At 47.7% G+C, this 22,287-nt stretch overlaps 1 protein-coding gene across 1 annotated transcript in view; it reads left to right on the top strand.

The window, feature by feature from the left end:
* Positions 1–372: 372 nt before the first annotated feature.
* Positions 373–22,287, top strand: part of LOC133109596 (nuclear receptor coactivator 3-like) — a 54,835-nt gene continuing 32,920 nt past the window's right edge. Inside the window, exon 1 of the mRNA XM_061218985.1 lies at positions 373–497. The gene's annotated coding sequence lies outside the window, so the exon portion shown is untranslated. The remainder of the gene's footprint in view (positions 498–22,287) is intronic.

Here is a 22,287-nt window from a genome sequence, read left to right as displayed (position 1 = left end):
AGATTTAAAATTACATAACCTTCCATGACATGTTAATTGTTTAAACGCACCCCACCCCCACCCCTGTGAATTTCAACATTAACATTCAGTACCAACTGAAGAGAAGGAACCAGGAATCTATAAAGATATTCAGCTATAGCCTACTCTAGTGCACTGATAAAGTTCATTTTAATTCTAAGAGTTGCTCTTTGACTAATAATAAATTCAATACCTTACTGTTAAATTGCTACTTCGAGCCATCTCCACCAGAGGACTATTACTGCTCGGTGAGCATTCATGTACTTGTAGTCCATTTTACAGAGGACGACCGGAATTTGGAAGCCGGGTGTGCGATGAATAACTACCTTACCCACAAATCCTGTCTCTCTGGTTCAAAGCTGGCTACTTGCGCTTAGGGAGTGTTTTCCCATTTAAACAAACACAGTCCTGAAGATGGCGGAGAGTTAATAGTAGTGGAAAAAAGAAACTGGTGCGCTCCAAGGAATACATTGAATCTGGTAAGTTTTTCACGGTTCTATTTTTTCATAGTGGAGGTGTCTACGCCGTTGGTTCTTGTGTACGGCGTTGCTACTCATGGTAAGCCATGAAGAAAACGCTAAGTCTTCATTTTTTACCCATCTCATACGTGCTTGTTTGCTATCACCAGCTAGCAAGCTTAGGTCTATGCATTCAGCTGTATACCACAGAGCCGTGCGCGTTCGTTTATTTTTGACTGAGGACACTTATTTTGAATTGATCATTGCGTACAATTTGTTTTTTTAACGGAGCGTAGGATGAATTAATGCCTGCCATTAGTTGCAGTCTCTTATTTCCTTTCGTACAATGTTGATAAAGACTTATTCTTGAGTAGCTAAATTTTTGCAAAGTTTGTTGGACGTAACGCAAAACCGTAGATCTCTTATAAATATTCGAGGCGTCAAGTAATGGTTTCGTTCATGAACATTGCAGTGTATTTATTTTACATTACGCTTTTGAACCATTTTGGCAAACTTATCAATATGCTCCAGGACGTGTTGCGTTCTTGAAGTCCGTGTAATTTGGTCGTGGCCATACAGCAGCTACCTTACCCAAGTCTATTTAAACACCCCATATCCTTTGAAGTGACAACTAATCTTGAGAATGTGCCTTATTCACTAAATTGCGTGAAAGCGATTTCTTTCCAGTTAAATACGTTTGAGTGGAGATTTTTTCCCTGTATCATTGCCTTTTGGTGATAGACGGAGGTTGAGGAATTCAAACCGTAGCCTATTGCAAACCCGGCCAATTCGTCGGACTGTCTGAGTTCGAATACGTCTTGCCACTTTTCTGGAGCAAAGCAAAATCGGATTACTTATTATAACATGTTTTATTATAAGCTAAATGCCGCTTAAGTGTATGAAACAAAACGTGACTCGATGTTGACGTTTGTCTAGCTACTGTCCACTGTCGGTTGTAGTCCATTATCAGTAAGTGTGCCCTTACTATCTGGGTATCAATTATCATCGGATGCTCCTGCATTGAAAATGCCACTATACAGTGCCTTTGTTAATACTCATTTCTGTAGCTTGCTGTGAATACTAGGCTGCTTGTAAAGTAGTTGGCTCCGTTTACGCAGCTGGGTTTTCATGTGTGTTTTAAGTCGTTAAGAGAGAGGGAGGGAGAACGACTGGGTTACTTTATGCCACCACGCAACGACTTTTTAATTTGGCAACATTTAACATGGGATGCAACTTAAAATAGTGTCTCATGGAGACACCAGTCTATTTTATTCATCTTAACTTCCGCTGTTTATAACAACGATATCGTTTGTTGCTAGTGTTTGTAGCTAGTTATTCAAGTGATTATTTATAGGCTATTACGCGTTAACCGCTTGTTTTCCATTTAATTGTAGTCTAATATTTGCATGCAACACATGAATTCGTATTCAACAGAAACAACAGTTTCTGTTAGTATTTTCCATGAGCAGAAAGAGTGCTAACGAAATAAATGCGGAAGTGAAATATTGAGCTATTCGTTCCATGACTGATTTGTGCAAAGCTGAGTGTTCACTATGAAATCTGAAGTGACATTAACTTAAGCGTGTCGCTTCAGTTATATTGACAACCATGGTCAACTGTACCTGCTACGATGCTTTATAATTGTAAAGTACACGTTTATTTTATTTTGTTTCACTTTATATGTGCGTGCGTGCGTGCGCGCGCGTTTGAATTCCCAGCAGTAGTTTAGTCACCTGTTGAAGTGTCGCTTTTTCAATGCTGAAACTATACGCTTGAAAAGTGTTGCTGGAAGGGTGAGCCTTTCTTCGCCTAGTGTCTTGCATGTGCATCACTGATATACACAAATTAAGTGAGTTGGTTTAATGCGTTACACATCATATTATCTAATTCATCGTCCCTGCTCATATTGGAGGGGAAATACGAAGTGTGCTGACAGAAGAAAAGACCTGGGTTTATGTACTCCTTCCTAAAGAATGTGAGCCCAATGTTTTGACTGTTTTCATGTTTTCATGATAGTGAAAACAAATGTCAGTTAGGGCTTTGAATATGATTTACTTGATCATTTGATCAATCTTTTCCTTTACCCTTTGAAACCTGCACCATTGAGCTTGGAAGCACTGTCCCTTAAGGTCTATAGTACTCTGATTCTCTTTAATCACTCTGCTTGTAATGAACCATGGTGTAATGGAACATTTTTTATCTTGTATACTCACCCTTTGACCTTTTCATTTTTTGTTTGATTCCTGAATCTTCAGAATGCTTCACATTGATAATCTGTACATTGAGAGTGTTTTAAAAGGCTTGATTTCGGTTGCATGCTACACTATGTTTGTTGACAATGGACTGTGATGATATAGAATGCATTATCTTTAACGGAACTGATGAGTAAATAATTGTTGTATGTGTTATTCCATGTGCGTCTGGTCTTTGGGGCACTTGGTTGTATTATTGATGCGGTTGTCTTGTTGAACAGATTAAGGAATGTAGTGTAGTTTTGGGTGGGGCTTCCAGGTGAGATGTTTCCCTGGCAACCTGCTATTTCCCTTTGACCTGTTGTTTGCAGGGCTGGAGGGATTGGATTCTGACAAAGAAAGTGTTTTCTCCCCCTTTCCCTTGAGCGACTGCCGGTGATAGATTTATGCTCCTTATAGGCACATATATCTGCCAGTTGTCCCTCAATTAACAAACAACAGCTTGTTTTTAATGGCCTTTAAGTTGGAGGTGGCTCCTAAATCAGAGTTAACAGGCAGGGTGGGACATGGCTGGGCTGCTGGGCCTAAGGGCTCGCTCCGGCAGGGGGGCCCAGTGAATGAGTGAGCCAGTGAATCGATGAATGCATAAAGATCCGGCCTGACAGTGATGCATGACACTGAGGCGCTGAACTGGGGTCGGGTGAGAAACGAGTTTTTGGGGTCAGCAGGACAGCCGTTTTTCAGCACCTGAGGGCAGCCTCAAACACGGGACAGTGCTCTTAAACAGGTCCTGGGGTGCGCGGGCAATAACGGCGTCTTGCGCGGGGAGCCCCGTCGACCGATAAACGCGCCGTCGCCGTGACCCGCGTTGGACAGGGGCCTCCTCTCCCGGCTTGTCACGTGCATTAAAAACAGATCAATCTTGTGCGAGATTGCGAGATTGGAGAGGGAAGCCCCCACCCCCGCTCGTCTCTTATTGAAGCTGGTGTGGAAATGTGTGGGAAAGCAGCAGGCCCGACGCGTGGAGCGTTTCGCCCGCGCCCGCGCCCGGGCTTGCGGCTCGGCTGTGCGTTCAGCGCTGGGGGAGGGGGCCTGCCGCCTCACTTTGACATCGCAGTATTCTATAGTTACCAAGCACTTCATTCCTCTGGGCCCGCCTGTTTTAAACACCGATCGGTGGCAGAAAGATCTCTGACTCATTTTCAGCCGGTAACATTAATGATAGCAAAGAGTTATTTTACACTCTAAGGCTTCTTTGTGGATGTTCAGGAGGAAAAAAAATATAGGTTCTGCTGCCTGATGGTTCCGTTTTTGCAGGAAAGCATTACATCCTACATCATTATCTTCCAGCATCTTAGTCTAGAAACCCATTTTAGTGTACTTATGTTGCACCTAACTGTGTAGTATTGTTGATGTATATAGAGAGGCTATCAAATAGGCTTGCTTTTATTCAATATGTTTTTGTGAACTCTCAGTGTCTGTCTCTTTCTATCCCTGTCTCTCTCACTCTGTCTCTCTGAGGTTTTGTTGATAAACTGTTGCTGTAATTGGTGTTTCCTCTGACCCTGCCCATGTGACCTTCAACCCGTCCGTGAGAGATTTGTCCTTAGCCTCGCGCAGGTGTCTCGTAACCGTGGGAGGCGCGGACCTTAACCTCCTGACCGTGTCGGCTCCCTTGGAAAGGCTTAGTCTCGATGCGCAGGGCGGTTGTGAAACCCTCCTGGGGCTGGCGGTGAGAATGCGTTTTTAAAGTTTCCAGTGTGAAGCGAGGCGGAGAGTGACGTTGGAGGGAGTGTTGTCAGTCAGTCGGTGGCTGAGAGACGACCCTTCTCCTCTGCTTCTTGAATGCAGTGCATTCCTCTGGCATGGCTTCAGGGGTGCTGTGCGTTTGGGGCTGGACTCATTGGAGAACGCCAGTGACAGGGAGGAGCCCAACACGAAGGCCACACGCTTCCTAATTGAAACTTGATGCCCTGGCAATTGGCGGTCGAAGTGAGCTTTGGTCGATCAAAAGAACAGACTTACAACTCTCCTTGTTTTGTTTTTTTTGCTTCTTCCTTTCTTGATAAACAGGTTTTAAATGTTTTTGTCCAGGCCAGCATGCCTTGCTGTCTGGTACAATTAATTTAAAAGTGCCCAAGCCAGTTCTGGAGGGAAGAGTCTGTTTAATTTGGGCAAGCTCTTGTAGAAATGTATTTTATGTGTATGTGTTTTATGTGTTATGGGGCATTTTGCTGATCACTGACAGCATTTCAGACTATGCTGTTTGAGGCAATTAGATATTTTGTAAGATTCATGAATTATTCGATGAGGCATTGTGAGTCATTTAATTTTTAGTATCTTTGCTTATCTACACACACTTGCACACAGGAGGGGGACTAAAGAGACAGAAACACACACACTCTCACTCTGAAGGTGTGCAGCCAGCGTTCCCTGAACAGCACTCAGTTGCAGGGCTGCACGTGGGCTTTGTCGGTTGGTTGTGGGGCTGTCAGGGAAGAAGCAGAAGACAAAGAAAACAAGAAAGGTGGGGGAGGAGATGGTAAACACCTTTTAAATGTTAAACTCTCTCAAGGGCTGCATGTGCCTGTGTGCTGGAAGGATTTGGCGGTTGTTATGGAGAGATATGGTGGCCGTATGTTTGTGCGCTCATTACTAACAACGCAACAAATGAAGCCAAGAAGCATTCTGGCATTCACTGACAACACATCAGTTCCCAAACTCAGTTTGGCTCTGTTTGACAGTGTTAAAATGTGTAGGAAAATGTGCTAGCAGATTTCTGTGATGTTTGTGGGTTAGCAGGTTATTAGCTACTTCACATTAAACTGCTTCGACTTGCCTTTCACATTCAAGTGTTTTTCATTTTTGCTTTTCAGCCTTCAGCATTTCTTTCTCTGAAATTTTGAAAAAATATTCCAAAGACTTGAAAGTACATTTTGAACAAATAAATATTTAATTCCCCATAAGTTGAGAGAATTGTGTCCCTCTCGCGCTCGCGCTCTCTCTCCCTCTCTCTTTCTCTCTCTGAAAATGTGTTTGTGTGTTTGTGTGTCTGCGCGTGCGTGTAGTATCCAGCTGTTACAGGCTGTAGGCAGAGACGTTGCCATGGCAGCAGAGTCCCACACGCTGTCTCAAGGTCGTTCATCCAGCGATGCTGAACTGTGCCTGGGCTTGGCGGGGTGCTCACGCACGCCGCACTACAGGAGAAAAACCACATGGCAACTCTAAGAGCACGAGCCTGCCCATCAAACAGAACATTAACCTGGTGATGAGAGGGAAAGTGAGAGAGAGAGGCAGTGATTGAGAATGAAATACTTTTTCTGGCTGACAGGATGTGTCATTCTGTCAGGGATTTCACCTTTTTTCTCTCTTGCCTTTTTTCTTGTTTTTACTTCTTTCTTTTTTTTTTTCGAGTCTGTTCGCGGCACACTGGAGAACTATTCTTGTGTGCCCGTTTCCTGCATCCAGAACGGCTTCACCACGACCATGCAACACAGGGAGCTTCTGAACACAAAAATGAAAATGAAATGAACTGTGTCGACCAGTGGACATGAACTAGAAGCTCAGCCCTGGGGGGAAGAAGTTGAGCCAGTGGCTGGGTTTGAATGGCAGGCAATGAGACACACAGGCTCCTCCCATCTGCCTGAGGCCCCACCCCTGCTGGGGCCCTGTCTCTGCCAGCCTCATAAGAATGCTTGTTAAATGGATTCCCTCCAATGAAGTGTGGGGGGAGGGGGCCCTGTTTTTTTTCAGCTCTTCATTGTAAAAATGAGCCTCTGAGTTGAGGGGGGGGGTGGGGTGGTTTGGGGACCCCTGTTTTGGGTTTGAGGTTGCAGTAAATGTTACCAGATGCTTCACCAGTCAGGCAGAATACCCTAGTACTTCAACTCTGTATGAACCCCTGAGCCATTACCTGACCCTCTCCTCTCCTCAAGAGCTCCATCACTGTTTGAATGCGAGCCAGCGGAGACCAGCAGGGTCTTGAGCCTGCCTACGTTTCCCCACTGTCCTCTCTGAATTAGCCCAGATATGGCTGAAATGGTGTGATGCAGGTTAGTCACACGTCAGGTTATGCTCCATGTTTTTGGTTCCTTCCTGGTGTGCTTGATGTGGCTGTGTCTTAATACACAGAAAATAATCTGTTTTAACAAGTGTTTTCATCTTGTAATGCCACTTAAAATCTTTATTTTTGTCTTATTTTGTAAAATGTAATAGAAATGAGATATTAACCCTTTCAGTCCCAAGCCCAGTATGAAGTGGCTGCATGTAAGTGGTTTTGGCTTGAGAAAGTTGAGAATTTAGTAGGGTTTCATTAGGTTGAGAATGTCGAGAGTCCCATGTGGCACGTGCAGCTTTGGTAGCTGCACTTGTGTGCTATATTTGCACTCTTGAGACGGAAAGAGTTAAGTCTAAATATAAGACACTTGTTATGGTTCATTTATTTTTTAGTTTTGGCAGTGTAGATAGCACACCACTTTCAGCTTGTTTGTTGGGGAGGATGGTCCAGGCCATGGTTTGGTGTGTCCCTCTATCCAGGGGAAAAGGCTCCTGGGATTGCATCTTTAGGGCTGTGGTCTCTTTACAGCATTCAGGGCCTGTCTGTCTGTGTGTCCCTCTGTCTGTCTATCTGTCTGTGTCCCCTCTTTCTGTCTCTGTCCTTCTGCATGTTCCTCTGCCTACCTGCTCTTTGGCCACTTAGCCTGTGTAGTCTGTTTCTCACCTTCCCCCGCTCCATCTCTCCGTCTCTCTATTTGACTTATCTCTTTAACAATCAAGTTTCTTTTTTTCACCCTCACTGCACACATCCTCACTCCACCTCTCACTGTCTGCCTGTCTATGTATCTGAACAACACTAAGAGCTCTCCCTCTCTCCTTCTCTTTCTGTCTCTGTTTCTCTCTGTCTCTCCCTCTGTTTCTGTCTGTTTCTGTTTGTCATTTAGAGTGTAAAGACAATGGCATTCTTTGGCACTCACTGGTGTGTACACACACTGATAGTGACCGTCGGCTCTTTGAGATGGGTGGAGGTGCTTGCTCTGTGTCGGAGCTGCAGTGTGCGGAGTGTTTAAATGCAGATGTACATACAAACACCGGCACACAGTCTGACACTAGATACAGGCTTTCTAGGAAGGGTTTTCTGTACATGCTTCTTTGGGTGTGCAGAGCAGTACAGACGCACACACAGATGAACAGACCCACACATACACACACACACATGAACAGACCCACACAGATGAACAGGCGCGCACACACACACACGCATGCACGCACGCGCGCACGCACACAGATGAACAGACGCGCGCACGCATGCTCACACACACACAGATGAAAGCGCACATGCACACACACACACGCGCGCACACAAGCGATGCGCTGCCTTTAGAGAGGAGTGGAGGAGTGAACGCCCTGGGCAGCAGGGCAGAGTGACGGATGTGAGAGAGAGAGGCTGTGACGTGCGGCTGCCGTGTCCGTGGCGACGGGCAGTCGGGGCCTGTTCCGCAGGTGAAATGGGCCGTAGAGAGAGAGAGAGAGAGGGAGGGAGACATTTTAATTAGCATCATTGCCTTCTCATTGTGTGCATTGTACAGAGCCATTTATTGGGAATTGCGTACCTAATGGAAAGGATTTAAGGTGACCGCTCCTGTTTCGGCTGTTTACTACTGGCCGTAATGTTACTAGTGCTCTATTCAAAACGGTTTTTGTGACTTCTTGCTTTTTTTGGTGGTTTTTGCTTCGACATTATGTCCGTATTTATTGTAGCAGAGCAGCTGAAGTGTGATCTAGAAGCCGGGAGAGTGATATCTGTACTGTAAGGGGGGGGTGTGTACTGCAATCGTGGGGGTGCTGGTGCACACAGGCCATGGCAGCTGGTATGGCTGCAATGGTGCCGGGCTGCATAGTTGTGCATCGCATTCTTTGTCCGTGTTCCCAGATGCAACAGATCGCTGCTTCTGCCAGGAATAGCCCGACACGAGGAAGCTGAGGGTTCGGCCCCTCCCCTCAGCCCCGCTCCATCCAGTAGGAAGGGGAAACGCATATATTTAGCCTGTATTAAGCTGAAACTTCAAGAGGGAGAGCAGTCTGCTGCACTCTTTGAGTGCGCTATAAATACCAGCGCAGACCCTGCGTGTGAGCGAGGGAGGGGGCACTGCGACTGCATCAATAATTCACCTGCCGCCCCAGGTGTTGTTTGACCTTTCCTGGGCAGGGCCGACCGTCGCGGGTTACCCCGGGACCGCAACCGCAAACGCCGGCGAGACGCCCGTCCGGTCGTGCCCGCGTGCCACGCGGTCGCCAGTTGCCTTGCCGACAGTTCCTGCACCTCCTCACCCTTTTAAACAGGAGGAGCTCCGGCCGGGTCAGCGCAGTCAGAAGGGGCGTGGGGGGTGGGGGGGGGATCAGCCGAAGCACGTGCTTGAATGCGTTACACTCCTTCCCCATTGTACCCGTTAGCATTGTAGCGCTTTCTTCCCCATCGCCGACAGTGGGATCCGCAGCACCTCCAGGTGGACCCTGCCGTGTCCCACTCCCCTCTTTCATGAGGATGGCTGCACCCGCGGGGCGTTTAGCCTCCGTCTGCTCCCGTGACTGATGACGCCCGCACCTGGGCGGGGAACGCAGGGCTCGCCCCCGTCCCCCCTGCTGCCCGACGGGGCTGGGCGGGGAGAGAGCATTATGTGGATTTAGGGCTAAAGTGTGGTGTGGGCACCTCTGCCTGGTGCCCGGGAAGGCCACTGCGCAGAGCAGAGGCACATCGTTCAGTGCTGACAGCCTGTGGCTGCTGGGCACTCGCTATCTCACTGGCTCATTAACCCCAGCAGTCCCAGCGGACTTAAACCCCGCTGATAAAGAGCACCGCTCGCCAGGAAAAAACTGCGCGCAGAAAGCGCTCGCACCTCTGCCCTCGCTCTTACCTGGAGGACGACCTAAAAAAAATAATGAGTTCAGATCGAAGTAAGCCCTCCAAATGTGCCCTCAGCTGTAAAATGCATTGGGCTTAATTCTGGTAATGGCTGAGGGAGTAAATGAATTGCTTTTTGCGTCTACTCGCTCACCTGAAGAGGCCATAAATACCGCGTAAATAAATACGGTCTGGGAGAAGTGCTCAGCGGCTGTCCTTAGGGCTGGTGAGAATAGCAGGAGAATGGCTGGTGGCTGCTGGGAGCCTGCCTGCCTTGTTGGCCTTTGTGTGTAAGTCTGCTAAATGGTCTCGGGCTTATTATTGACAGTGGAACAAATTATGCGATCTGACTGCAGGCTCGGTGACACGGGCGCTAATTCGAGACGTGTTCCCCAGCTGTAATCCGTCTCCTCCGAGGCTCGCTGTCATAAAGCCGCTCCTGAAGGGGGTGGAGCTCTGCGCGAGGCTCGCCTTGCCATTGGAGGAGCTGCTATTGTCATTTTGACTGGGGAAGAAGGCCACGCCCCCCCCCCGGCTGAAACCTGATCCTCCGCTGACGAGGGCTTTCGGTGCTGACGCGCTCTGTGTGTGTGTGTGTGTGTGTGTGTGCGTGTGTGCGGGTGCTGGAACGTACAGCAGGAAGTCCACCAAACACACGTTTCTTATTGTTTAAATGTTCTAAAATGTACACAAAATTCCACTGTTTCATTGTGTATTTATAGATTTCCTATATTGGTGTGGAGGGGTGCTGTTCTAGAGGCACGTAGGTACACAGATCTTCTCCCTTCTCTCTGCTCTTAGTGATATAAAATATTTTATTTATTTGTTTATTTCACATGGGCAATAACATTTCTTTAAATGCGGCAGCTAATGTCCTCCTGGGCTACATATCTTGGCTGTGGGATCACACTCAAATGTTCAAATGCTCAAACTTTGTATTCAATAAAGAACATCCAAAACATTACCCTCACTGGATTTGTCATTCTCGAGATATTGGCTCTTAAAATATTGGGTTTTAATAGCATCTCTAAAATGACAAATCCAGTGAGCTTAATATATTGGATTTCTTTATTAAAGATATAAAGAACATTTACACCAAGTTTGAGCAAAATTGGAGTGGTCAAGGGGGCTCGTTTGGAGATGGTGGGTTTTATCTTCCAGGGCTTCGCTTGCCTTACAGCACATGGAGAGAATCTCTTCTGGTCACCTGCGTGACGCTGCTCTGAAACTGTTCTTCTCCAGTGCTCAGAGACATCACAGTGACATCACGGTGTTGATGGTTCAGAACTGATACTGAGCCCTATATGGGCGGGCCTTTACCTATGCAATGACCCTCAGAGCTGTGCCTTCTGGGATGGGTGTCCGGGCCAGAGACCGAGCTGTCGGCTCCGCCTATGCTGTACGCCCAGAAACCAACCGCACGAGCCCGGCACGTGGACTGGCCCTGTTCCTGTCCTCAGGAGGGGTCAAAGGTTATCTCACACGTCCTCCACTTCCGTCTGAAGAATGTTCTGCGTGTGGGCCGCCCATCGGTGCTGTTTGTGCCTGTTCTAACATCCATGTTCTGTCCTGAAGTTAATGCTCCTTCTCAGTGACAGGCTGACTCATGCTGTTTCTGTGTCAGTTAAAGGCCTCTATGGGTTACTAAGCACCGGGGCCCTGAGCATGGGGTCTGTCAGGGTGAGGTCAGAGGAGGGGAGCTGTGAGTTATGTGTCCTGCATGTGTCTACAGTAACTCCCTCTGTATGTCAGCAGTTAGCCTAGCGGTGCTGCTGCCGTGCGGTCAGGTCATTGAACGTTTTACTTATCAGTTGTGGTTTCTCCAACAGGTGACGGGTGGGGTTGTAGTGCTCCTGACTGCCTCGCACGTCAACTTTGTCATGTTCCTAACCTGCGCCTGTGTCCGCCACCATAGGTTTATAATGAAATGAAGGGGTCTCAGCCAGTCTATAGAATGCAAGGTGAACATTCATATAAAAACATTCTGAACTGAACATTTTTAAAGCCTGGCTTGCACATTAGGCCCAATGATGACATGTTCTGGTGGTAGTTCTGTAAATGTAGATCAGAGTAACATCAGAGTGCATGGATATTGATGATTGGACATTGATTTCTATCTGTATAGAAGTGAGAAAGTCAAAGCGAAAGGTGTTAACAGTGGTTGACTGTTTCTTCAGAGTGCAGGAAATCGCGGGGACAGTTTTCTTTTGGCACTTTAAATAATTCCTTTGTCATCATGCAGGCTAATATAAAAAGCCTCAAGCCGTTACATTAAACTCAATCTCACTGGCCTATGAACAAATTCAGGGGTGTTTGTACCCATTATAAATGTATATGTACAGTATTTTTGAACTGTGAGCCACAGCACTCCTCCACACTCAGAGAATTTGAAAGGGCTGAGGACACCGGCATAACAAGTGAACAAAAACAGGCTTCATTAAAATGAAATGTTTTTTCTGTCAGACAACAACAGTGGAGAGGTGTCTGGAAATGAAGCCGTCTTTGCCAGACAGGAATGTGTCGTGCTCTTTGGTTTTCTGGCTGAAAATACAGGAAATGTCTAATGATTATCCGTGACTCGGCTCAGCGGAGCAGCCCGGCACTTTTTCGGGACAGGGTGGACTGTCGGGTAACCCTGAGGGGGAGGGGCAGAGACTGCGCATCGCCCTGCTGTTTCCAATCGACGCTGCCGATGTTGTTGTCGAGGCGATGGCTGCCGCGCATAGATTAACTGGGCTCTGCGTTAGTCTCCGTCCCAGGGCTGGGGAGGTGCGGGCGTCCTCTCGTTTACTGTTCCTCTGACTTCCCTAAACTCCCCCCCCCCTCAGGGCGACCCAGAGCCCTCGCTGAGAGAATAAAAGCTCTGTGTGTGAGCGCAGGAGGGAGACTTATCGAGTGTGTCCGGTGCCTTCCGCAGTGTGAAATGCAGGACTTGCAGTGTGTAAAAGTGCATCTGAGAAGAAATGGACGTGCACTGCAGCAGATTGACATACAGAGTACTCTTTGTTTTCATAGCCAGGGACAATGCACTTTGAATTCAGCACACTGCTTTGACAAATGTCTGTTCCCTACGAAAACAAAAATGGCATCTATATCTGTGTGTGCGTGTGCGTGTGTGTGTGCGTGAGAGAGCTGTACACGCTGTGTCTTTTCTTCTTTGGTTTTTAAAGGAAGCCGCTGAGAGCGAGGCAGAAGGGAGGGGGCAGATCTCTGGAGCTGAATTCCTCCAGCGGGGTCATAGTTCAGCTGCTTCGGCAGTGCTGCGCTGTGATTGGCTGAGGAAAGGTGAAATTAAATCCACTGTAAACTTTTGACCCCGCAGGAGCTCAGCGCACACGCCCTGGCGTAGAATGGAATCCGCCCCCCCCCCCCCCATCTCGCGGGTTAGAGCGAAGGAGGGAGGGAGGGAGGGGTGGAGGAGGGAGGAGTGGAAGGGAAGGGAGGGGAGGAAAGGAGAGGGGAGGGGAAAGAAAGGAGCGAGAGCGTGCGGGAGAGCAATGGAAAAGTGTAAAGGAGAAAGAATGACAAAAGGAATGCAGGTTTTTCAACATTGCACCATAATTACACACTTAGCTTTCTGTTTAATGACGATAGAATAGAAATGTAGGTATCGGTTTTCAGTGCCAGTGTTCTCTTTCGTTCGTTGGAGGAGATGTAGAGGAGTGTGCGGTGTGGCCTATGGCTTTGGGAAAGGGGGCGTGCCAGGCTCACGTGCGCGACCAGCGCTAATTGTTTTACGCCACTTTTGTTCATGCGGCAGTGGCAGAGAGAAAAGGACCTTTTGGCCTTGTAGGAGGGGCCTGATTAACTCGGACACCTCCGACATGCTCCCGCTCCTCTCTGTTTGAAAGGTGGCACAGTACAATTGCGGCTTTTATGGCCACACTGTCCTAAGAGTCCCCTGCACACACGGTGTCCTCAAGTCAGGTAGCTTTTCCTGTGTGTGTGTGTGTGTGCGCGTGCGCGTGTGCGTGTGCGTGTGCGTACATGTTTGTCTCTTTCCGTCTGCTCTCATACACATTAAGTAAAAACTGAATTGCAGCAGTTTATTTTTAATATTCCACAATCCCCAGGATATCTCTTCATCCTGCAAGCAGCCTTTTGGTGTACTGACCAAATGGTTTTTATTGTTTTGTGAGCGCTGTGGTGGTATAAGGGCTTTCTGGGTGGTTGAACATTATGCATGTGGGCCGCTTTGGGCTGGAGATGATGGGGAGGATGATGATGGTTATGGATTTGAGGAAGAACAGGCTGTGGGCGGGGAGCCCTGTGTTGCGGCTTGGCACTGGCTGGCAGGCGAGGGCACCATATGGTTGCTTAACGGATGGATTTCACATTAGCCATCCCCTGGACATTTTTCTTCTTGAATCTAATTACTCCACCCATAGGAGCCAGTCCATTAGATAAAGAGTCCCAGAGCTCCGTGCTTACAGAGAGTTAGCCCGGTATCAACAACGAATACACTGTTTCCTTAGACCATTCACCGTGGTCATTTTAAGCATCGATGGTGTTATTATTCCCTTCTGTAGTCAGCCTTGGCATTTGAAATTTTGTATGCGCGTGTGCATGCGTGTGCAAGTGTGAGTGTGAGTGTGAGTGTGAGTGTGAGCGTGTGTGAGCGTGTGTGTGCGTGTGCGTGTGCGTGTGTGTGTGTGTGTGCGTGTGCGTGTGTGCGTGCGTGCGTGCGTGAGTCTGTGTGTGTGTGTGCTTTCATGCAGTTATCTACCCTTTCTTTGTCTCTTTTGTTTGAGCTGTGATTGATGAGTGGGAGTTAAATGTGATTTGGATTCTCCAGCGGTTAAGGTTTTCTGCCCCACAGCCCGGTCTGTTCCAACCCTTCATTTTCTTTCTGCAGGACTGATCACCACCATTTTCTTTTTTTGGCAAATGGCAGGGCAGGATGGTGGGGGGTTGGATATTAGATATGCTCTCTCTGAGAAGCCTTGGTTGAAAATGCAGCCTTGATTCAAATAGCAGCTTTCCCCTCTGAACAACCTCTCTCTTCTCCCCATGTGTGTAAATCCCCTGGAAGGAGAAGTCGGCTGGGATTGGATGAGATCGGCCAGTGATTGGCTCTGATTGGCTGTCATTTTTTCTGCCTGTGACTGCATGCACCACAGGACATCCCAGTCTTGTGAGGCTGAAATGTCCGTCCTCGATGGTGTTGTGCTTTCTTTTTTCTTTTTCTTTTTTTCTCTCCCCTCTCTCAAGTACACACATCCTTATACACGAGCAAAAACTAAAGCATTAACTAAAAAATAAAAAAAACTATCTTAAAGGGACAGGCTGACAGAAAAGAGAGGAGTCTCCAAGGGCAGGGGTTTTTTTTCTATGGCCATCAACTTTGCAGGTGTTTTAAAAATAGAGCTGATTCACATGAGTGCGAGAACCCTGCCCCCCAACTGCTGAACACACACATATAAACGCGCACACACACACATACACATGCACACACACACACTCCGTGGGATGCGCCCCTGCTGTGGAAATGGATGGTTATGCACCTCCTGCGGGTGGCTAAAGCACCTCATCAATTCAAGCGCGGAGGTGTGTGTGTGTGTGAGTGTGTGAGTGTGTGAGTGTGTGAGTGTGTGAGTGTGTGAGTGTGTGAGTGAGTGTGTGAGTGTGTGAGTGAGAGTGTGTGTGTGAGTGTGTGTGTGTGAGTGTGTGTGTGAGTGTGTGTGTGTGAGTGTGTGTGTGTGTGTGTGTGAGTGTGTGTGTGTGAGTGTGTGTGTGTGAGTGTGTGTGTGTGAGTGTGTGTGTGTGAGTGTGTGAGTGAGTGTGTGAGTGAGTGTGTGAGTGTGTGTGTGAGTGTGTGTGTGAGTGTGTGTGTGAGTGTGTGCAGTAGTCTGTCGTGACAGCCCTGAGCTTCTTGGGTGGGGAAAGAACAAACAAAAGATTGACAGACAAATCTTTCCGACCGTTGATGGAAAATCTCTCATTTTCCGTAAAATTCTTCATTTTTCATAAATGTTTTATGCTCGCTGGTTTCACCTATCAGTGTATAAATAGGCTCAGTTCATTGGAAATGTAGCCACTTTCTAAATAAATATTTCCCATAGAGCACCCAACAAAGGAAATAATTAGTAAAACTGACTCCTTTTTGGGTAATTTTTCCTCTAGTTGATTTGGGGGGATGGGGTGCCACAGGTGTGCGTGTGAGAATCCCTTGGTTATCCTAGTGGCAGTGACTTTAAAACAAAGGGTGAGTGTTACCATGGTGCCCCGGTGATCACCCAGGGTGCCCCATTGGACGCAGAGTCTGATTTTACAGTGAAGATGGAGGCTGGTTGAGCGGGTTGCTCTTGTGCGTGCCCCCTGAGGGGTGCCATGGAAAGGGGTGCAGAGGTGCGGAAGTTTCAATTGACCGTGACTGCTCCTGTGAAGCTGTGAGCACTACCGCAGGGGTCACACTGGCTCAGGTGTTAAGACCAGAGAGGTAAGAGCAGAGAGGTAAGAGCAGTCGTCTGGCAGTCGGATGCCGGTTCAGTGTCGCCCTGGGTGTGTCGAAGTGTCCCTGAGCATGATACCTAACCCCCAAATTCTCCTGATGAGCTGGTTGGTGCTTTGCATGGCAGCCAATCGTCATTGGTGTGTGTATGAATGGGTGAATGAGAAGCATCAATTGTATAGCACTTTGGATGAAGGCGCTGTAGAAATGCCAACCTTTCACCATTTACCACGTACCCCACTCATAGATGAAGGGAATAATATGGGCTGGGTTAGGGGTTAGGGCTCCACTCATAACTGAAGGTCCTCTTTATGAGGAAATAGTGGACTGTGTGAAGGACTTCCTGTGCAGGATGTTTCTACAGTTGAGGTATGGAGTAAATCCAGAGTGTCTCTCCAGCCCCGTGGTTAGTGTCAGCCCGGCCGCAGTGAGATGGGGATTTTAGGCTGTAATTCCTTAAATACATAATTTTCCGGCTTTGGCATAGCTCTCCCCATAAATCTAGTGTGCTTGGACTTTTGTAGGTGAACTGCTGTTGATGATTTAGTCCAGATGTCCGTTCTTTCACCGTCCCCTCGAGTTCAGCTGATGCTGACGCTAACCGCGGGTGCTGCTTTTCAGTCTGTAATCTACAAATTGAGATTACTGTGCTGGAGGACTATTCAGCTGCTACAGGTAGTGTGTAGGCAAGTTACAGGCAGGTCGCTGGTAGTGTGCAGGCAGGCTGCAGGTCCTCGGTTAACCAGAGGGGTCACTGTGGAGCAGTGAGCCGTGTGAGAGGTGTGGTGAGGCTGTGCTCGGTTAGGTCCGCCTGCCTGTGCGACTCAGCACATTCAGGACAGAGAAGGTCTGTAGGGTGTTCTCTGCCTTGCTGACCTGTCGTGAATCAGAAAAGCATTGTGGACTAAAGGTTGCCTGTTCCTCTACAAGGCTGTCAACAATCGCCATTCAAGCATCAGCTATGAGTACCACTTAGGGGCATTTCAATGCACGGTGAAACCAGCTCGATGTAATTTAGGTCTGTCGTCCATTTTCATACTAGTGCAGGGCCCCTGCTTTTTTTCCCCCAGGCCATTGTGGTTCTTTTCTTTTTCCTTTTAGCAGTGACTGGGGTTTGTGTGTGCCACACTCTCTCTTCCCGCCTCAGAAAGGGCGCGGCTCCCGAAAGGCTCCGCCCACAGCGGTGAGGTCACGGCGCGCGCGCCGCCCAGCGCGGGTCCAGTCTAAAGGCCGCACGGCCGTAGGACACGGGCCCTGTCGGCCCGAGGAGCGACAGCCACTCCAAACGGGGTGGGCAGGATGCATTGATTGACCCTATTACAGTAATTAGGTCTGAGATGACTCCAGAGACACTGCCGGCCCCTGGCTTAACAGAGCCGTAAAATCGCTGCCCCGTCTGCCTCTTCATTCACATCCTGTAATTAGATTATAAATAGTGCCACCAAATGTTTTGAAGCTGTGTAATTTTCTGAGGAGGGGTATAATTTTCTATTCCTGATTGAGAATTGTTAGCAAAAGCCCTAAATTACAGCTGTCTGCTTTGGGGGATGAGGACTGAAGCCCAGTTCTCTGCACTGTACAGAGCACCCTGCCTGGGGGCGAGACAGGCACAAATGCACACATGCATCTAACCCCCCACCCCCCACCCCACAGCCACACACAGAGACACAGACACACACACACACACACACACACACACACAGACGGCAGTCAAACTATTGCTAAAGCTGTAATACGGACAACAACTGAGTTGATATACACAGCACACCGTGGGTGTGGTTTTTGGGAAAAATAGTGCATAACCAATAATCAGCACAATACATATGAACTACTTCAGCTGTTTATTATTTGATTGATGTATATCTTATGTACTGCAAGTGCAGTCAGTAGTCTAAACTGAATTACAGAATATAGACCTCATGTGCTGAGAAGTGTAATTGGTTGTCTAAACTAAATAACACGGCATATGTTGGTGGAATGTTGGGAGGTTATTATATAATGTCCACATTACAGGCAGTTTTCTAAACATACTGTATTAATTACAGTGAATCTGTACAACCTACGTGCCTCTAGTGTAACTCAAACAAATGGCCTCTTAATAGATACTGGTTAACTGGTTCTGTATTGTATGGTAATGATATACCATGTGAATAAATCATTTTAATCGTAGTCAGGAAATGTATTTAAAGATGGGCAGATGCACATACTATTACGTGTTAATAAAACTTTGCTAATGTCAACAACAGTGATTTTGTTGCCTCTTGCAGTCACCAATACTCACAGGAGAAAGTGAATTTCAGTGATGTAGTTTTATGGCACTTCACAAATGCACTTTATATGTTTAAAGGAGAGCAGTTTCGATGTTGATCCTTCGATGTTGATGTTCGGTTGAACTTGGGTGCAATCTGTTTTAAGAACATTTATTTCTGTTTGAAGAACTTCAGCCATAGAGTGAAGTGTACCTTTAAATCAGGAAGAAATGAAGGAAGACTAACGGAATTGATATCTGTGCTTCTAGAGTCAGATGTGGTAGACTTGAAAACATTGACTGAATTCCTTTAAAAAGGTAAATGATTAACATCCCTACTGAGAATATTGCCACATTAACAGAAATACTGTGTGCCCTTTGCTAGCAACCAACAGTATCACACTTCACCTTTTGCCTCTGCACATGCACGCGCAATCACACACTCATGCTTTCAGACACACACACACACACACACACACACACACACACGCACAAACACAAGCTGTTTTATGGATGGCTTTCTTTTTCATGCACAGTCACAGGGCTTGCTTTGAAGTGACTGTGTGTACTTTAGTGTAGAATAGATTAGTGTCACATTGCGTAGTTTAGTGTACAGATGCGTAGCGTCGTGTACTGTTGAGATTATAGGGCCCAGGAGCTGAGGTTTGTGTTGTCACATTATCAGGCAGGTATTGCTCTTGGCCCCATTCTGCCTTGCTCCTGGATAATCAGCCTTACACCGCTGTGAATGGGTTGGTGAATGTTTAAGATGTTTAACATCGCTGAGATATTTAGTTGGTCCATTCTTATGATGTCAGGTGATTGGTATGTAGGCTGGAACCAGGTCATGGTATAAGTCTAGGGTGTGTGTGCGTATCTGCATGTGTGTGTGTGGGGGTGTGTTTGCAGACTTGTCATGCATTTGTATCCTGGCAAAGTTTTAACTGGTGTGGAATCCCCCTCTGCCCTCCCCTCTCTCTCTCTCCGGGGGGGGGGGAGGGGGGGGGCTGTGATTGTATGTATTGCTGTCCACATCTGCGCGTTTCCCTGGTTACCCAGCTGACGGTCTTCACAGCTCCGACGTGGACAGTAGAGCTCCTCTGCTCTCGCTCCTGATAATGGTGCGTATGCGAGGATAATGCAGGCTCTATTCCTCCTGACATAGCTTAGCGGCACATGTACACACATGTTCAGCATATGTCTAAAGATTCCTTCTGCCCTCCCTCTCTCTTACTCTCTCTCCTTCGTTATCTCTCTCTCTCTGTTAATCAGACACTCCCCCCTCCATCTTACTGCCTGTGTCTCCCTGCCTTCAGTTCGAATGCAATTCTCAACCATCAAATCAAACCCTAAAATCGCGGTAAAAACTGAAAAGCTTCGTACTGTACTGGACTAATATGCTCGTATATCATAATGACTGGCTACATGATGTCAGTGAATGAATGTGCTCCTCTGTGGTTGATTTAGATGGCTGTGTATCAGCAGGGCCTGAAGCGGAGTTTGGTGCCCAGTACGTACAGAGAGTGCACAGCTCTGATGGGGGGGGAAAAGGAGTGAGTCATGGGTTTCCACCCGCCCACTGCATGAGGAAACTGGCGCTTTGCGTGCACTGGGTCCTACGCCACGGGGCCCCCACCCTGTCTGCTGGCACCGGCTCCAGCCCCGCTGGCCCTCTTCCTCTGGACCTAGACTCTGAACCTGAGGGCACCCGGGCCTGACTTCACATTCACATTTAAATGTGCCTTGTATGTGGCCCGAGCAAACTTACAGTGGATTTAAGTGCCAGAAGCACTGTAAATTACTACTGTATGAAAGCCGAAATCTACACAAAAAAGAAACCACACCACTGTAGATGATCACTGACAGATATCTTGTACAAACACAGGAAGGAACAAGGCAAGAAGCAAATATGAGCGCAGGGAGATTTTGTGTTTCTCTTTTACTTTCTTGAATGTAAATGTTCTCTCTCTCTCACTCACTCACTGTAACAGGCACAGGCGTACTCTCACGTCTGTGTGTCTGCACAGTCATTGTGGCCCCCAAATGCGTTCTTCCACCTTAAAGAATGAAGAGGGTCTAAAATCTGACTCCTAATGGGTAAAAGTAGGCGAAGGCTTCCCAGAACCATCCCACGTTTTAAATTACGCTCTTCCTCTGGCTTTTTCACAGGGCTGATTTGACTAACTGCTTTGACCAACCGAAATCTCTCCTGGAGTTTCGATTCTGAGCCACATTTCAAGCTTTGTCACGGAACCCATTCAACCAACTGGTTTGGTTAATATGAACTTACCTAACCCTGTACCTAGGTGTGGTAGTCTATGACGCAGCAGGGATTTCCCTGGGTCTACACCTCCGCCATATTCACAAGCATCTCTGGAAACACCAGAGAAAAATCTATCAAACCTCAAGCTCTCGTCTCCAATTCTCCATTAGCTCATGTTGAACCATTTCGTGAATGTGTGCTACGTAACTAAGCCAGTATTGTGTGGTGGTGTTTTCACAAGGTCAGGTGCAGGCTATACCATGGTAATTCCACAGCTCACCACTTCACACCCCCTCTGCTTACCCACTGAGGCACACCCCCCTCCACTAAATATTCTCCTGGGGTAAACCCCATATAGCCTTTATGTGAAGCGTATGAATAAGTAGATGGATTCTTCTAGAAGAAATGCTCTGGGTGTTCTAAAATGACCCTGGAACTGGAAATGGTGCAGGGCACTAGTCTCCAGAACTATCTTTGTTCCTATCAGTAGGCATCATCTCTCCACCCGGTTTGAAAACATTCTGTGCGGCCAGTCCTTTTTCCCAAAATTGCTGTTGTGTTATGTTACTGCTGATGATTCAAACATTTGGAGGATTTGGACGAATATATTCTTATGCAGTCAATGGGAACTCTGCATAAAATGCTGTGCCTTAGAGACCTCCTCCCACTGACGTGTTAAAAGAGCTCCTGTACATACCATACTGTATTTTTACCATCATACTGTTCACTGCAGCACACAGCTTACCGCATTCTCGCCATTTCCACTTCTTCAATCATTAACTGCTGCTTCAGTGTTTGTCTCCACACAGCTGGAATGACGTAAATTTCATTACCCTGCTATCTAAAAGGTGCGAGGGAAAATGTGAACCAGATTTTTGAAGTTTGTGAAGTTGGAATGCCTGACTGTGAGCTGGTGCCTGGCAGTTCATGCCGCGGTTTTTGTCATTCGGAGGCGTTGATTGGCTGTGACCGCACATCCCGTCAGGTTTTAATTGGCTCCATATGCCGTTGGTCATTTCAGCCGCTCTGGTTTGCTTTGGGCCGCCAGGCTAATGAAGGCAGAGGAAGAGAGATGGTCATTGTCCCAGTCAAAGCCTCTGTGGCTCGTCCTGCTGTCTGCTGCGCAGATGGAGCCTGTCTTTACCATGAAAAACAGGAAGTCACTGCATCCTAAACTCCCGGCAGCCATCTTCAGAAATTCATGTGTGTGCCTGTGCGTATTGTTTGTGCGTATTGTTTGTGCGTATTGTTTGTGCGTTGTGTGTGCGTTGTGTGTGCGTTGTGTGTGCGTTGTGTGTGCGTTGTGCGCGCGTTGTGTGCGCGCGTTGTGTGCGCGCGCGCGAGTTGTGTGTGCGTGCGCGCGTTGTGTGTGTGTGCGCGCGTTGTGTGTGTGTGCGCGCGTTGTGTGTGTGCGTTGTGTGCGCGCGTTGTGTGCGCGCGTTGTGTGCGCGCGTTGTGTGTGCGCGTTGTGTGTGCGCGCGTGGTGTGTGTGTGTGTGTGTGTGCCTTGTGTGTGTGAGTTGTGTGTGTGTGCCTTGTGTGTGTGCGTTGTGTGTGTATGCGTGCGTTGTGTGTGTATGCGTGCGTTGTGTGTGTATGCGTGCGTTGTGTGTGTATGCGTGCGTTGTGTGTGTATGCGTGCGTTGTGTGTGTATGCGTGCCTTGTGTGTGTATGCGTGCCTTGTGTGTGTGCCTTGTGTGTGTGCCTTGTGTGCGTTGTGTGTGTGCGTTGTGTGTGTGCGTTGTGTGTGTGCGTTGTG

This window comes from Conger conger, chromosome 14 (genome assembly GCF_963514075.1).
Source record: "Conger conger chromosome 14, fConCon1.1, whole genome shotgun sequence".
Classification (NCBI taxonomy): domain Eukaryota; kingdom Metazoa; phylum Chordata; class Actinopteri; order Anguilliformes; family Congridae; genus Conger; species Conger conger.
This window is presented reverse-complemented; position numbering and strand designations above follow the sequence as displayed.